At 38.5% G+C, this 16,654-nt stretch overlaps 1 long non-coding RNA gene across 1 annotated transcript in view; it reads right to left on the bottom strand.

Annotated features, from left to right (window-relative positions):
• The window catches only part of LOC129145583 (uncharacterized), a 134,503-nt gene extending 118,659 nt beyond the window's left edge, over window positions 1-15,844 (bottom strand). Inside the window, exon 1 of the long non-coding RNA XR_008551344.1 lies at window positions 15,693-15,844. This is a non-coding gene — a long non-coding RNA (uncharacterized LOC129145583). The remainder of the gene's footprint in view (window positions 1-15,692) is intronic.
• Between the last annotated feature and the right edge of the window lie 810 nt (window positions 15,845-16,654).

Here is a 16,654-nt window from a genome sequence, read left to right as displayed (position 1 = left end):
TGTCAAGGCCAACAAGAACTAAGCAGGCTGTAAAGAAGCCCCGTGGCATTGATGTAACCAAGGGCAACACCCAACCAGACCTGATGGAGAGAAGGGATGTGCTCCACTGGCTCCTGACTATGGTGCTTCGGATGTTGCCAACAAAACTGGGATTATTACTCAGCATTCAAAAAAAGATAAACACATGCCATTTGCAGCAACATGGATGGCGCTGGAAGGGATCATGCTCAGCGAAATAAGCCAGAAAGAAAAAGAAAAATACCGGATGGTCTCACTCATAGCAGGAATCTAGAAAACTTAAATAAGGGACCAGGAAAATGAATAACTATAAGAAAGTGAAAATCAAAATCAACAAAAAACTATGAACAAGAGACACTCTATGGGGGGTGGGGGGCAGGGAAAGGAGGGACTGGGGTAAAAATAAGGGGGTTGTAATTGTATGGGGAATATAAAAATAAAATTTAAATTTAAAAAAATGGGATTATTTAAACTAAGTCCAGCTGCCTAATTCCTAATATAAATTTTTCTCCATAAAAAAGTAATAAAAAATAAAGACACTTGAGGCACCTCTGTTTTAAAGAAGGGTCCTTTTATGCTTCCATTGCTCAGAGGAAATGTGAACATGGATATTTTAGAGTCTTTAAAGCATTGGCCACAGAGTACTGTGGAATTTTAAGGAGAAAGGCCTCTTTTTCTTACTCTGTACTTAAGATCTTTTACCACTTTTCCTGTATCAGTTAAATAACACGTACTTTTATAAGCTTCCCATGAAAGACAAGAAACTGGGTGTATCGTGTGTTCACATATTGTATGCTACGTATTATCCTACACTTTCAGGTGGCCGACAATGGATTTCAATGAAGTGAAAAGGGAGTTACAGGAAGTTATCAAAAATGATCATGACTATTCCAAAATGTCCTTTTTAAATTGCTTAAGAAATATGTTTGTTAATAATCAAATTCCACAAAAAGTGAATAATATTGGGAGACTAAATCCAGTTTCCAGACTTGCTTCCCCGGTAATATCTGTAATAGAACAATCCTGAATTAGCTGCTACTTTCCATAATTCTTGTCAGCAAAATCTATCAGTAGTTCTAACTCTGATTATACACGCTGGTAATGTAATTAAACATGTTTTAAGCCTATCTCTGATGTCACAGTTTCAAATATAGCCACATAAATTTTAGCTATGAGTATTTCATACATAATTTATATATACAAATGTGTTTGCATGTGTACCTGGATTAAGTATAATAAATGTAAATTATATAATTTATATCTATATATGTTTAACTGTGTTTAGTTTCAATCAGACAATGGTTTGATATATATTTTTAATGAGGGAAAATCCTACTGCAATATTAAGATTTTGTGTTTTGCAGGCTTCACTTCTTAGTATTTTTTAATTAAAAAGACAAATACATTTCAATGCTCTTTTTAGTAAATGTTATGCTTCCTGTTCCAAAACAACCTTAAGTTTATAAATAAGAGTTAATGAATCCAAGAACTATGTTATTCCATGAGCTTGTGAACAAACAGTTTAAAGTCAAACTAGAATTCCTTCCAAGTTGGATTTTCACATGATGCGGTTTATAAACAAGTTTTGGTGGTGGAGGGATTGGTTTTGTCTTTGTTTTTCTATATTTTTTAATAAACAAGATTAAAATTCTGCCTTTGAAATGGCTTAAAACCCAACTGGGTCTCTAACCCAGCATTGAAGTGAACTTGTGTTACCCTGGGGAATTGCTCAAGCATTGCATCCCCAGCCTGCGTTTGTTTTCTCTTTGAGGCCATTGGAGACCTGCACGTGATAGGTGCTGAAATCATTGGCAGCATCACATGCGACTTCTTCATTGAAGAGCTAGGGAGCCCGCGTAGTATCCATTCCTGAGACCTCGATCAGAAATAGTTCTTGAGAGAAGTAAGGCTCACCTTGGACTCCATCAGGCTGTAAATTGTCTCTTTTGTAATTGTGACAGACACTCCCCCAGGTTCTCTCTTCCCTACGACTCCTGTGATCACTTTATCCTTTCTCTCTTAGCTGCCAAATGGAGAGGAGTTCCCGGAGTTTTGACACCTTGTAAAGACATTCCAGTGGATTCTAGCACACCCAAACAGATGGTGTGAAAGGAATACAGGGGAAGAAAATATAGACCTCTGCCAGATTCCCATGTATTCTAGGTAACATCGTGTTCCAGGAGAAGAAGAAAAAAAAAATAAAAAGGAACTGATATCATTGTTACTGCCTGCTTCCTGAGCCAAGTGGCCATGCTTCTGCCAAAGATAACAACGTCTTTAAGACGGCTACAAAAACTCCGAACATTATGTGAGGTGAAAGAACTAGACCTACCAGAGGGTATGAAACAATAATCCATATTATTGTTATACTGTGTTACACTGACACTTACATAAAACAGAACGTTTTTTTCCACTTAGCAAAAAATGACATCCCGCTCAAAATAACATCTCTACTTCTTTTCCATGTCTGGTTAGCTGGAAATCTCTACTGAGCTCCCTCTCCAGAGGCTAGCATTGAATTTCTCCACAGATGAAGGTCAGTGACTCCAGAACAAAGTATATGAAATAAACAATGAAAGATAATTAAATGCTTTCTTTCCTATATAAAATCAGAGAGAGAGAGAGTGTGTGTGTATGTGTATAGATATATATGAGTATATATACACACATACATATATACTATAGTATACACATATATATTCATATGCACGAATGAGCATATGCATTTGTACAAATAAGTACACACAAAAAATGTTTAACATCTGTAGCCATTAGGGAAATGCAAATTAAATCCACAGTAAGATACCACTACACACCCATCTGAATGTCTAAAATAAATAGTGACAACACCAAACTCTGCAGAGGCTACAGAGAAACTGGATCACTCATACTTTGCTGGTGGGAATGTAAAATGGAAACAGTTTGGAACTTTGGAAAACGGTTTGGCAGTCTCTTTAAAAACTAAACTAGCAACTACTATACAACCCAGCAATTATACTCCTAGGCATTTATCCCAGAGAAATGAAAACTTATGTTCACACAAAAACCTTTACACGAATGTTTATAGCAGTTTCATTATTAATAACCCAAACCTGGAAACAACCAGATGTCCAAATTGTGCAAACTGTGGTTAAACAAACTGTGGTACATCCATACCGTGGAGGGAGGTGGGCAAGGCTACTGGGGCCTCAGGAGGGGTCCTATGGGGACAGATCCATGTTCTGTATGTTAATGGTGTCACTATCCTGGTTTCCATAATGTGCTATGGTTTTGCAGGAGGCTACCACTGGGGGGAAGCTGGGGGAAGGGTTCATTACATACCATATTCTTTCTCAGAACTTCATGTGAATCTGTAAGTAGCTCAAAATTAAAAGTATAATTGAAAATATAGCTCCTGGGCCTCCCTGGTGGCGCAGCAGTTGAGCACTGGGTTGTGAAGCTGCCCGCAGCCTCTGCAGTGCCGGTTCGATCCCCGGCTGCTCCCCAGCCACCAGAGGAGGGTCCCACATGGCGTGCAGACCTCTCCTACCGCCTGCTGCTCCCCTCAGCAGTGTATTTCTCATCAGTCTGCCTGTTCTGCTCCCCACTCTGGCTCTGGTGAATTCTCTCACCCTCCCGCGCTTCTGACTGTACCCAGTGCTTGTATAAATAAATAAAGAAATAAATCTTTAAAAAAAAAAAAAAGAAAATATAGCTCCTGTTATACATTAAAAAAAAATTTACCTATAGAAAGACACAAAAGAAATATGGATCTTCTGAAAAATTCAATTTGAAAGTAACACTGATCCAAACATATTTCTTTGAAGTCTTCACATTATGATAGATTATCAAAAGTATACAGATGCTTTATATATATTTAAAGATGCTTTATATATATTTTATATATATATCTCAATGTATGTGATGTGTTTTATATAGAGAGCAAGAGTTGCTTAGATTGGCAGGTAGGCAGGAAGGCAGGTAGGCAGGTGGGTAGGTAGGTAGGTAATTTAGATTTAGTAAAGAAAGGAGCCACTAGTCTCTTCATGTCTTCATCAACCTATTCAAAAGCTCTACATCAGAGAAAGAGAATCATGGATACTCTATCAGGGGTATAATGGATGAATGATACACTAACATTAAAGCAGCAATGTGCTCTCTGGATGTACAGAGATAAAATCACAGAAGCTGGTCATAAATCTGGCTTGTCGAGAGGCCAGGTACACGCTCTTATCCCTGTCCCTCAGGGCCAAAGTCATGGATCATTGAATGGCTAACCAAAATGTAGGTTGAGAATGTAGTTTAGAATTGACGTGACTCACACAGATATAAAACTCAAGACCTTGGCCTCGTTGCTTTTCCTGCTTTTCAGACAAACACATTTCATTTTGAAAGAGACTGAAAAGTCACAGAAGAGAAACCATTCTTCTAAGTCCTTTGCTTCTTGAAACACCTGCCCTGATTCTCACGAATGTTACCTTTTCTCCAATGTTGACTCTTCCTACTCTGCTCATTTATCTACTTTCTTATCTGTTATTTTCCTCTTCTTCTCCCTCAGCCCAAAGCCCTTCACTGTCTCATTCCTTTTCTTTTATTTCCAGACAGGCCTTGCCTCCTCCAGCTCAATCCCACTCCTGCCCATTCAGCTAATGTATCTCCTCACACCACCATTCTATAATCCAAAACTCAGCCCCACTTAGGCTTAGCCAGAAAGGAAAGTATTTTGTTCTTAGATAGACATTTTCAACTCTATGTGAAATTCTATAAATAGAAATGGTGTTTTCTTCTTTTGAATTACACGTGACATTACCCTCAGCTCTGCACTCTGGGAGTTTGGCCCAAAAAAGGTTGATGGGCCACATATCTTTCCAACTGCCTACATCTGTCACCCTTCTCCTTTCTATAAACCCCCTTCCTCTTTCTGTCTATCCCACCTCCCTTATGTGAAACTTCACAGTTTTATGTTTCTTGCAGAAGTATGATACCACAAATTTTGTTTGGAATTGTACACACACACGTACACACCAGCAGCAAACTTATTTTCAGGTAAAACCAATAAATCTTGATTATCTTGAGCAAAAGTTACTTGAAACTCTAGCTCTCTGCCCCAAGTCACATTTTCCTGTTTTGGAGAACCTGAGAAATGTATATAATTTGCAGGAGGGTGGGAATCAGGTAAGAGCTACAGTTGCAGAAATTACATCACATCCACTAGGAGAAGCTACTCATGTATGATTTTATTGCTACTTATAACTATCAGGTCCAGGTCTTCAGCCTAGCCATTGGTGGAAAGAACCAGGGCAAAGGCAAAAGAAGAAAAAAGAACTATCTTTGGTTTTAGGATAGCTTCTGAGGCATGCAAAGCCCATGAAGTCACTGCTTTCATTGTTTTACTTTATTTTTCATGCAACCATTTTATGGTCACTGGGAGACACATTCCAAACAGGATGATTTAGAAAACAAAATAATCAGTCAATCATAGACCAATTATAAATGTAAAAGCTAGACCCTTTGCAATGACATTATTCTGATTTTCACTCTGCCTTGCTTTCCTTGGAAAAGAAACTTGCATCATTTATTTGAGACAATGGATTAATGATTCCCATCATCATCATCATCAAGTTAAAAATCACTTGACTAGATCCTTTCAGTCCTGGGCGCTCCTCAAAAATGTCATTCCTCAAAGTGAGTGCCTGGACCACAGATGTCCTCACTGGTCAACTGGTGATGTATGTATTTTCTGTGTGATTCTGAGAACTCAGTGTGAAAACAATAAATTATATTAAATGAGAGATAGTGATGAAATAGCCAAACAATTAAGAAATAACTTCAGGATTTTGAGTTGCATGCAGGAATCTAAGAAATTTGTTTTGTCTTTAAATGCCTAAGGATAATTTTCCAGTAATTTACTGTTCTCCAACAAAACCTAATGACTTACAATAATAATTCATTATTTTTCACAATTCTGTGGATTGGCTAAGCTCAGCTGTCCAGTTCTTCTGCTCCAGGATGTATAGACTGATTCATGTGGTAGCTCAGCTAGAATTGGATCATCTCATCTTCCAGAATCTCTCTCCTGTGATCCCTTATGGTTTAGCAGTTGAACTCCAGCATCTTTATTTAGCAGCCAGAGGATAAGAGAGATGCAGGAGCCAAGGTAGGAACTGACAGACCTTTTGGGAATAAAGCCCATACCAGGCCAGTGTCACTGATCAGACTGGATCAGAAGAGAGGAAATCAACTCCACCTCTTGATAGAAGGAGCAGCAGGTATGATCACACACAGGACTTTTAGGCCACCATCCTTGGACACAATCTACCACAGGTGAGCAAGAAGGAGTACATGCTACTTCTCCTGCCTCAATTATGTGACATTTCTAACAGGATGACTTTTAGTAATAAATAAATAAAATAAAATGGGTGACTTAAAGTGATCTTGATAACATTCAGAAGTCAGTAAAATAACAATTCTTGTTTCCTTGTAAACAATGTAATCTATTTTTCCAAGACTATTTATAAGGACCATATCTAGCCTGCCAGTGAGCCCTCAAATTCCCAGTTTTGAGCCATTCCTTTGGAGTAAGTCATCTTCAGAAGTCTGCTTAAAATTGCAAATACCAGAATGAAACTAAAAATAATAACAATTGCAAATACCTCTGACATTGTTCTAGGGTCAATCATGAATGCCTTTCAGTAAACTTGAGATTAACAACTAAATTAGTAAGAGGTGTTTACTAAGTTGGGGAGGGGGGGATGTTCTTTTTTCGTTGTTGAGGTAACATTGGTTTACAATGATATATGTGATTCAAAGGCACAAGTTCACACCTCTTCAGATGCATAGCCCCCTGGCCACAGGCTCCATTGAGGTCATTTTTACTCCATAATCCATAGTTGGGCCAAGGTTGTTAAATGTGTTTTTTTCCACCAGTTTCTCAGATGATCAGATACCAAAAAGATTAAGACTCACCATTCTGAGAGTATGGTCACAAATAAGTCTCACTAGGGGAAGAGGTAAAGCTAATAGAGTTCTCTTTGATGAGTACTTCAACATGTGGTCCTTAAAAGTCCTCTTACTATTTGGTACCCTTTACCTTTGTCTGCCCCTCCCACACAGCATTTTAATATCTGGAACAGTCTTCACTTTGTACTTGTGTCCTCTACAGGGGAGAATCTTTTTAGAATCACCAATGTGTATCTGGTCTATTTCTTAAATCATGTTCCTCGGAACACTTCTACAGCTAAATGAGATCACAGAGGGGCTAGGTTTGGGGGGATACCCTTTTAGGGGACAAAGCAATTCAGGCTTGCCCCACTCAAACAGAGTAACTTATTTCACTTGATCTTACTACACTTGTGTATGTCTTTTTTATTTTTTTTGAAGATTTGAGTCCTGTGGTTAAAAGAAAAGTTTGAAAATTAGTAGGAAGCCCAATGCCTTATTTCCAAGTGATAAAAAATGGTATTCAGTGGATGTCAGAGCTAAACTCAAACCATGGTCTGTGCTTCCTAATATTTAATTCTGCAAGCTTCCCAGTCTGTACACTGTCTCCCCATTGATCCTAACCACCAGCCTCTCACTTCCTCTGAGGCCAGTGTGTGCTTTCCCCAAGGATGCATGTTTTCCCCTCCAAAATAAAGTGTGTGATGGGGAAACAGCCAGGTAAAAGAGCAGGGACTTAAGGGAATCCCAGAGGGAAACCAGCCTGGGATGAACGTCAGTGTGGAACATGGAATGGGAGAAAAGGAAAGCTCTAAGGCACCCTCAGAAAAGACTCCAATCTGGTCTCACTCGGAAGCTGGGAACTAACCCTGATGCTTCCTGCAGCTTTCTTTATCCACCAAGGAATGAATTTATAGTAACAAATGGCATTCGTTTTTTCTTATAAAATGCAAAAGCACACTGTCCCTGATCACTTAATTCCTAAGAGTTAGCAAGAGCATTTCAAAGTCATACACCATTTTCTAAGTCTTCCAAAATGCCTCAAGGAGAGAAAAGCTAGACAATCCCCAATAAAGATATGTGTATAGATTTCTATACTTGCAATGTTAATGGGCCTTGACTAAGACCACTGTGATTTTAATACATTGTATTGTTTTATTTCTACTGTATTTTTAAATAGAACATCTCAAAACAATTAGATTAATTAAATATCCACGGGGATGCAGGAAATGTTTTCTTATCACACTTGGGGACTTGACCAGCTCAGCTCCTTTAGTTTTTCAGAACCTCTTAATGACAGATTCTCACTCCATCGAGCCCTGACAACTATTTCAATCTGTCATTAAGAAGAAACATTTCAGTACCTGGAAATTCTTAAGGCTTCTTGAGACTTAAATTTGCCAAATGTAGCTGTTTAGTTTAGGGGAAACCGTCCTTTGCCATGAGTGGCACACTTTCAAGCTTATTGTCTCAGAATGCAAAGTGGATCGTGGTCTTGGGGAGTAAAATACAGGTTAGAAAGGTTAGAAAAAGTCACTGAGCAATTTTTATTGTCTATGTTTCATCAAGATACTGAAAGTTGAAAATTTCACCCCGTGCTAATAACACAGTATTAGTTACACTTGACTGCTTTGTTGGAGCCAAACCAACCTCACTTCTGTTCTCTCAAGCCTAAATTCTGAGTGCGGCCAGCTTTTTAAGAAAACAAAAGCTGCCATAATCTCTAGTATAGGCTGGTGTCAAACCACAGGAGTTCTAGCAAAGACCACATATTATCATGAGCACCAAACATTAAAGAATTCTGTAGCATGACAAGCTCTAAGAAAGAAACTCCTAAAACAGACTCATTTTTCTCCACCATGTGAGCTGCAAGAATAAATGCAATGAACGAGAAGTTGGAAGTAGAAAGGAAAAAGCCATGGGTTCCTTGGTTTAAGGACAACTCATTTTACAACCTTGGGTAAGGCATTTCATTCATTTGAGATCTCAACTCTGAAAATATATTCCTTTTGTAGGAGTTGAGTTTGCATGATTACATGGGAGATTATTTTACCTTTTGTAGAATGACCAGTCTATCTACATCTATAGAGCTGCCTCTTCTCTGTCAAAGCAGACAGCATGGTGGTTCAGAGCATGGACTCAGGTCCAGATGACAGGGTTCTACAACCTGGCTTCCTCCCTTACAACCCTGTGATCTTGGAAAAGCTATTCTAACTCTCCATGGCTCAGTGACTCCAGTAATAATTACAATAGCCCTATTGCACAGAGTATAAGGATTAAATGCATAAATGAGTCCAACCATTTAGACCAGTGTCTGGTATACAAAGCCTATAAAATAGCCTTTAGCTTTAGTCTTCCACAGCTGAAAGCTAACAAATTATTGCTCTTCGGTGTTTAAAGATAATAGATTTCACAGCCTCATGTCTGCCACTTTTCTACTATTTATTGATCCTCATTGAGAGAATTAGATTTTTAAAAAAATATATGTACCTATTTATCTTAGGAAATATCAGCTACATTGGCTGGTAAAATAGTTTTCAGAATTCAGAACAGAGATGAAGAAAGACCAATCCTTCCATTTCTTCCCTGCTTACCTATTTGGAAACTATGAAGTCAAGTGAGCCCATTGTATTACAAAACTAAATCTAGAAATAGGGCCTCCCTGGTGGCGCAGCGGTTGAGCGCTGGGTTGCGAAGCTGCTGGTGACCTCTGCGGCGCCGGTTCGATTCCTGGCTGCTCCCTGGCCACCAGAGGAGGGTCCCGCATGGCGCGCAGACCTCTCCTGCCGCCCGCTGCTCCCCTCAGCAGTGTACTTCGGTCCTTCTGCCTGCTCTGCTCCCTGCTCTGGCTCTGGTGAATTCTCTCACCCTCCCGCGCTTCTGACTGTACACAGTGCATGTACAAACAAAACAAACAAACAAATAAATAAATAAATAAAACATGCCTCTATAAAAAAAAAAAATAATTTAAAAAAAAAAAAACTAAATCTATAAATAACCAAAGAGCTCAGAAAAGTAAAGAGGTAAAGAATATTAGCAGTTATCTATCCCTACCATTTAGCTTATACATGAGGAAACTGAGTTCCTTTAATATTTCTGAAATTATACTTAGAATCCAGTGGCTTCAAAATGTAGTTAGTGGTGTCCTCTCAATATGTTTACTCAAGAGACTATAATTTATAGGTTACAATTTAACTTCTCATGACAAAAATATGTAATTCTAACTTTCACAAAATGCACCGAATTACGGAGATTTTATTCAGACTATTGCCATAGGGCCAATGTTCATTAAAAAGTATTATGTCAAAGAAAATAAAATAATGCAGGGTTCGCAGATGCACATAAACAATGGAGTCACCCAGGAGTCTCACAAGTCACCAGGAAAGGTGGAAATGGGTCATATCTTGGAGTATACTGAGTGAGATGATTAGCCATGCCCTGAAACTCACAAGGAGGGAAGAATTTCTGAACCATCACACTGTTTCCTGGGAGCACAGGACTCAGGACTGTTCAATGTGGTTGCATTTTTTAGAATAATTTAAAAATATACCAAAGCTATTTATGACAATTATTCATTCCCCTGAAATGACTAAGATGGCCTAAGATGGCTGTCATTTGGATGTTGTGTGACATTCTTTTCCCAATATATATTCATTATCTTTTATCTGACAATTATACCGTATTTCCTGGTGACACCTTTGCTGCATCTTTTATGTGAAACAGAAAAACAAAGCAGTGTGCCACCTTGCTGCTGATGGAGGTCCACCCAACAAGGTCACATCCACAGAACACTGAGCCCCTTACCCTGTGTGTAGCCATCACTTATCTTAATAAATCTTGTGCTCTTTCACATAATATTCACCATTATTATTTAGACTGGGAGTTGAAAATGAGATAAAATTGATTTCTGAAATTTGTTTGAGTCTTAAACATAAAAGTAATTGCTGCTTCAATAACAATAGATGGGGATTCTCCATCTAACACAGCATGGCTATAATACCCAGTGATAGGGTGTGTGTGTGTGTGTGTGTGTGTGTGTGTGTGTGTGTAAGGAGAAATTGAGGAAGTATCTGAAATTTAGTGATCCCCCTCACCAGTCCATCTATTCATGTTTTCTCTCCATTTCATAGTTGTCAATTAGGCTATTTAACAACTCTGGAGAGGTAAAAGTTAACTTGTAGAAACCTGATAGTAAAGCAATTAATCCCTTGCCATAGAAATGCAAAAATCTGTCCAGTGGAGGTTCAATTGATATTCCTTTCCCATTGTGGAAGAAAGCCAGTTGCCTATCTATTTAAAGGAATTCATTTTGGCATTCCTAATGGCCCATAAATGTATCTGGCCTTTGGATTCCACTTTGAACTAATATAACAATTTATTTGAACTATATAACACTTCTGGTTCTCTCATTAATTAATGAGTTAAATAAAAATTTTGACATGTGTTCATTTTATATCTGTGTAAGAGTCATGATATTGCCTTTAAAAAATATCTTTTAACATATGTAGATAAATATATGTAAAGTACTATTGACTCAGACAATTTAGAAGGGGAAAAAAATCTCTCTGATTAGACTCTGCCCAAAGAAATACAGCTTTATTACTTTTAAGCTTATTCTAATAGGTACTATCTAACAGAGATTAATATCTAATAAATGATTTATAATGAGCATACCATTTTTCTAAATAAATTGGTGTTTCTAGGGTATTTAAACACAGCAGCATATTTTAAGTGTTTTTATAATCTTCCTCTAATCTTATTTATACTCTCTTTAAAAGGAAAAAAATATGTGCTATGTAATGAAAGACTTCAACCCAATTATTCCAAATTACAAATTAGTGAAATCTTACTTTAATGAAATTTTACATATGTAAATTGATAGAACACTGATTCTTAGAATGCCTGTAATTGACAAACTTGAAACCTAAGACAAGATACAACACAATGCAAGAATCCCTTCTGAACTGATCTTGGTGGTGATGAGTCAGCCCTGCTTAAACATGCCTATTAGCAGGGAGCGTACTATCTTTCACAGACCATTTCATTGATAAAAGTGTCTACAGTATGAAAGTTCCTTGAAATATCCACCCATTGGTCTTAGTTACCTTTTCTATATAAATAGACACATAGCCTGTCCTTTATATTCTTTTTCTGCTAATGACATAGCTACCTGACATTGGGAATTCGTTTGGGGACAAAACAAGAACAAATTAGCATAATTTAAGTCTCCTATATTAACTCTAATAGAGAAAAAATAAATTAACGATTATAAACACAGACACTGTGGTTGATACCACAAAATATCCACATCCACATCAGCAAACAGAATTGAAGTCACATAGAAGCTGTTGTCCCCTGATATTTTCCTGGATATTTCTATATAGAGTCTTAAAGCCTGAACATTTTACCAAAAATAAGTAAGTAACCCATGGACTCTCTGAACCCAAGATAACTAACAAAATAAGGTTTTACTCTAGTTCTAAGAATGTCACAGAACCTCTTCTTCTGCAGGTATTGGAACACTTTCATAGTTTTGTCAGAAAAATAGCCAACTCTGGTTTCATGTTACACTGTAACACCAAAATGGACTCAAGGATTGTCCATCTAATATCAAGATATATCAAAATAATATATAGTTTAAACATTAAGACATCTTATAGTTTCCTGCAAGACTTTCTCCTTTCATCTGCCCATCTTTTTAAGAAGTTGACAATGGACTGGAAATGGATTCTCTAATGGCAGAGACGAGCTGAAGAAAGAATGAATGATCCCCCACTCCATTCGCAGAAAGAGAGAAGTCCCTGCAGTTTTACAGATTATTTTGCTAGGAAATAAAGAAAATCTTGCCATTTTCCCTATGTCATATGTAAAAATAAAAAGCATAGGAGAAAAGAATGGGGCCATAAACTTGATACAATGTATCGCAATAGAGTTTCATCAGATAAACTACAGAGACAGTTTCGATGATGCTCTTGTCAGAAAACACATGGTACGACACACTGTATATGTGCCAGATAGCTTCTGCACTTTCAGAAATGTCATTTCTAAAAATGTCTATCCATTTGGAAAATAAGTATGCAATAAATCTGTAAATATTTATTATAAAAGCAATAAGAAAACAGTAAAGAACGAATACAGCTTCTGACAACACTGCATAAACTGTTAACAACAGACCTTTGGAGCCGACAGTTCTGCTTCTAGATCAGGGGCCAAGGCCCAAATGTTGCAATAACTAGGGCCGTATCAATACGTTCCTCACCCGCCCTTCTGCAGCAAGAGGTCCACCTAATCAAAATGCCAAATGATGAGATGTGAAACATACAGATCCTGTATTTCTGAATCCATATGTCTTACTTGATCAATGAACCAAAATAGCTACTCCTTAGAATTGAAAAGCTGCAAGAATTTGCTGCTGTTCTTTTTTGTTTCTCAGTCTATAGGGAAAGGACTGGGCGACATGGCCAGGAAGAGAATCTCCTATACAAGAGACAACAGTCATTCTTCTACTGGACTTGGATCCCCAGAGATGGTCCTTCGATAGCATCCCTTTCCCTTTGGCAGTGGACTCTATGTTTTGATTGGCAACCCAACTAGTTGACTAAGGAAGGAAGGTTCTGAGCTAGGATAGGAAATGGAGGTGGGAGTTATTCATGACCACATTTTATTTAAGAAAACTAAGTTCCATATTGGTTCACCTTTTCTAAGTAACTATCTTCTGGACAACTTAGCTCAATACTTCTTGACTTAATCCACAGAATTAAAACATCTGCTCTAAATCGAAGATTTACAGAGGGAATTATACCTACTCCATTGAGAGATTGTTTGCCTCTGATGTCATTCTTGATTAGATGATTTTGGGATTTTGATTGCTTCACATTAGAACATTATGATTTCAAAATGCAGCTTGTAAATGTATTCAGTTCATCAAGGGCTATAAATATAAATCTTCAACTACAAACTTCTCCTTTGCTTAGGTCCTCTTCAGTGTTCTTGGGTTCGTGGGAGACCAAAAGGAATAGCTTCAAGAAAAAGCTAGGAGCCCCTACATTAAAAATCACTTTCCAAACAGCTGGTCTCATATTCAGGAGTTGGATAATCACGAGTCTTTTCTGGTTTTAAATTTAAATTAATGACTACAGGGTAATGAAGGCTGACTCTTTAGAAAAACAGATGTAAAAATTTTAAGGACTACTCATGCTCTGTTCAGTAATTACAGGACTAGGTAATAAAATTCCTTCAGGTTTTTCTGCATGGTTTTGGGTCCTATCTTTTACTTTCTGTTCCAAAGGAAACTATCTATTTTTCTATCCATAATTTTTTGCACTATAGTAATATTAGGATCTAACATAGTGGATAGAATAAAAGTATTTCTTTATTGAAGAAAGAGATATTTTCTAAGTTCCTAAATTAAAATTAGATGAATGTACTTTAAAGGTAAGCTCCCTGGAATTTTACTTGCTTTTATTTATTTTTTTAAAGATTTATTTATTTATTTATACAAGCATTGGGTATAGTCAGAAGCACGGGAGGGTGAGAGAATTAACCAGAGCCAGATCAGGGAACAGAACAAGCAGAAGGACCGAAGTACACTGCTGAGGAGAGCAAAGAGCAGCAGGAGAGGTCTGCGTGCCATGTGGGACCCTCGCCGGCGGCCAGGGATCGAACCAGCGCTGCAGAGGCTGCAGGCAGCTTCGCAGCCCAGCGCTCAACCGCTGCGCCACCGGGGAGGCCCTGCTTTTATTTTATTTAATTGCAGTAGCATCAGTTTACAACACTGCATAAGATTTAGAGGTATAGGATCACACTCTATGTATATGTGACTTGCTTCTTCCCTTATTGTAATCAACTAAATATTCTCCTAAACTTTAGGGTTCTGTGATTCTACAAGTTTTATGTGAATTCTACACAAAATCATGTTACTGCTGGTAATTCTCTGCAAGAACTCTAAAAAAGAGGAGTAACAAGATGTGCATCAGAAACCTGGTGGGTCAGTTTGCGGGAGACAGAGAAAGAAGCATCATTTATTTCCACCAGGCTGCAGTTCAGCATAAAAATGAGTCTACCTGACACACAATTAAGTGTCATGAGTTACAGTGGTAATTAAGTCTCCAGAACAGCAAGCTACCTCGAGAACCCCCAGGATTTCAGGTGGCTGGCTACCAACTCTGAATCATCTAGCACTTCATTTATCTACATCATTCCTTTATGCACCACCATTCTAAGCCCAGGGACTACATTTGGCTCTAAAACACATTTTTTTCTTTGCATGCCTACTAGCGATCCTTCCATTTCCTAAATACTTTCGTTAAAAAAGGAAGTCCATTGATTAGGCTAAGCGAAACAAACCAGAAGGAGAAAGACAAACACCAGATGATTTCATTCATCTATGAAATACAAAGAAACAGAACAAAGAGTCAGCCAAAACTAAACCAAAAAAGCCATTGAAATCTGAATGTAGAATTCAGGCTCCCGGGGGGGAGGGCACGCAGTGGGGAGCAATGCACAACCATAGAGGATTATGGGAGCTTTGGTGATGATGATGGTGCAACATGCATCTGAAGAGGTGTGAACCTGTACCCTACACCAGACAGAATGTTGTAAACCAACATCATCACAATAAACAAATAACACAATCAAAAAAATTTTTAACAGGAAACCCTTTATCCCAGATAGGCAAAAGCCACGTGGCTTCATCATTTTCTGTCTTTCCCTACACTCCTGCTGGCCTTGCCAAGGGAGTGAGCAAGATCTCTCACCTCAGGGAGCTGCTTCAGTAACAGTCTGTGATATCCCCTTCTTTTTGTCACTTTTGTACATCTTGAGGGCTGATCCACCTTGGCAATAGTGCTTCTTGCTCATTCATTCAGCAAATATTCATTGACGCACCAACAGCTGAGACATGTAGACTAATTATCTAAGAAGGGTGAGAAGAAAGGAAATTAATGGAAGCAACGAGAGCCATAAATCCAAAGGGAGATGGGCTCTCACAAGAACACCCATAAAGGCGGGCTGTTTTTGAGCCTCCCAGTCTCTGTGTGGCCCCTCTTTGAATTCAGCAGCCCTACCCAGCCCCCTTAGTGATATCATATGTAAAGAGTTAAGCATCAAAGAGGTGTCGTGTTATAGAATGTATGGATCTCTTATGTGCTTGCCCAATGGGAATGTTAAAGAAAAAGGAGGAGAGGAATTCTCACACCAGATCCAGTAGAGCCATGCCTTGGTGCATGATAGGAAGGAGCAAACAGTCCAGGTTGCGGCTGATGTGCCAGGCCCCATTAACTTATACTAGCAATTTTGGAGAAGTAATTTCTGCTACCAGATGGCAGCCCAGAAGTAACTTTCTCGATGAGTGAAGGAAGTTGCTCCCCACTTACTTCCTTGACACCCATAGTGCAGCCCCCTCACCTCGTCCCCACAGCCTGGGGCCTGGGTGGTGGGATGCACGCAGACTGTGATTAAGTGACTCATCTCCTTAGCAAGACTTGTTTGTAAAGGTTACTCGCAACAACAACAGCAACAGCAGGAACCCAACTCCACAGCGGGTATTTGTCAAAAATGAGTCAAGATAATAAGGGGCATTAAGGGAACACCTACAGTTGGGTAGCAGGGGTGCAGTTTTTGTGACCTGAGGTGATATTCAATTGAACACTTTCATCTGCCCTTTGGAGAAATTTGACCCTCACAACAGAATCAATCTGTGGTCTAGCGCCAGTTACTC

This window comes from Talpa occidentalis, unplaced genomic scaffold, assembly GCF_014898055.3.
Source record: "Talpa occidentalis isolate TD23 unplaced genomic scaffold, MPIMG_talOcc4v2.1 talOcc4.13, whole genome shotgun sequence".
Classification (NCBI taxonomy): Eukaryota; Metazoa; Chordata; class Mammalia; order Eulipotyphla; family Talpidae; genus Talpa; species Talpa occidentalis.
This window is presented reverse-complemented; position numbering and strand designations above follow the sequence as displayed.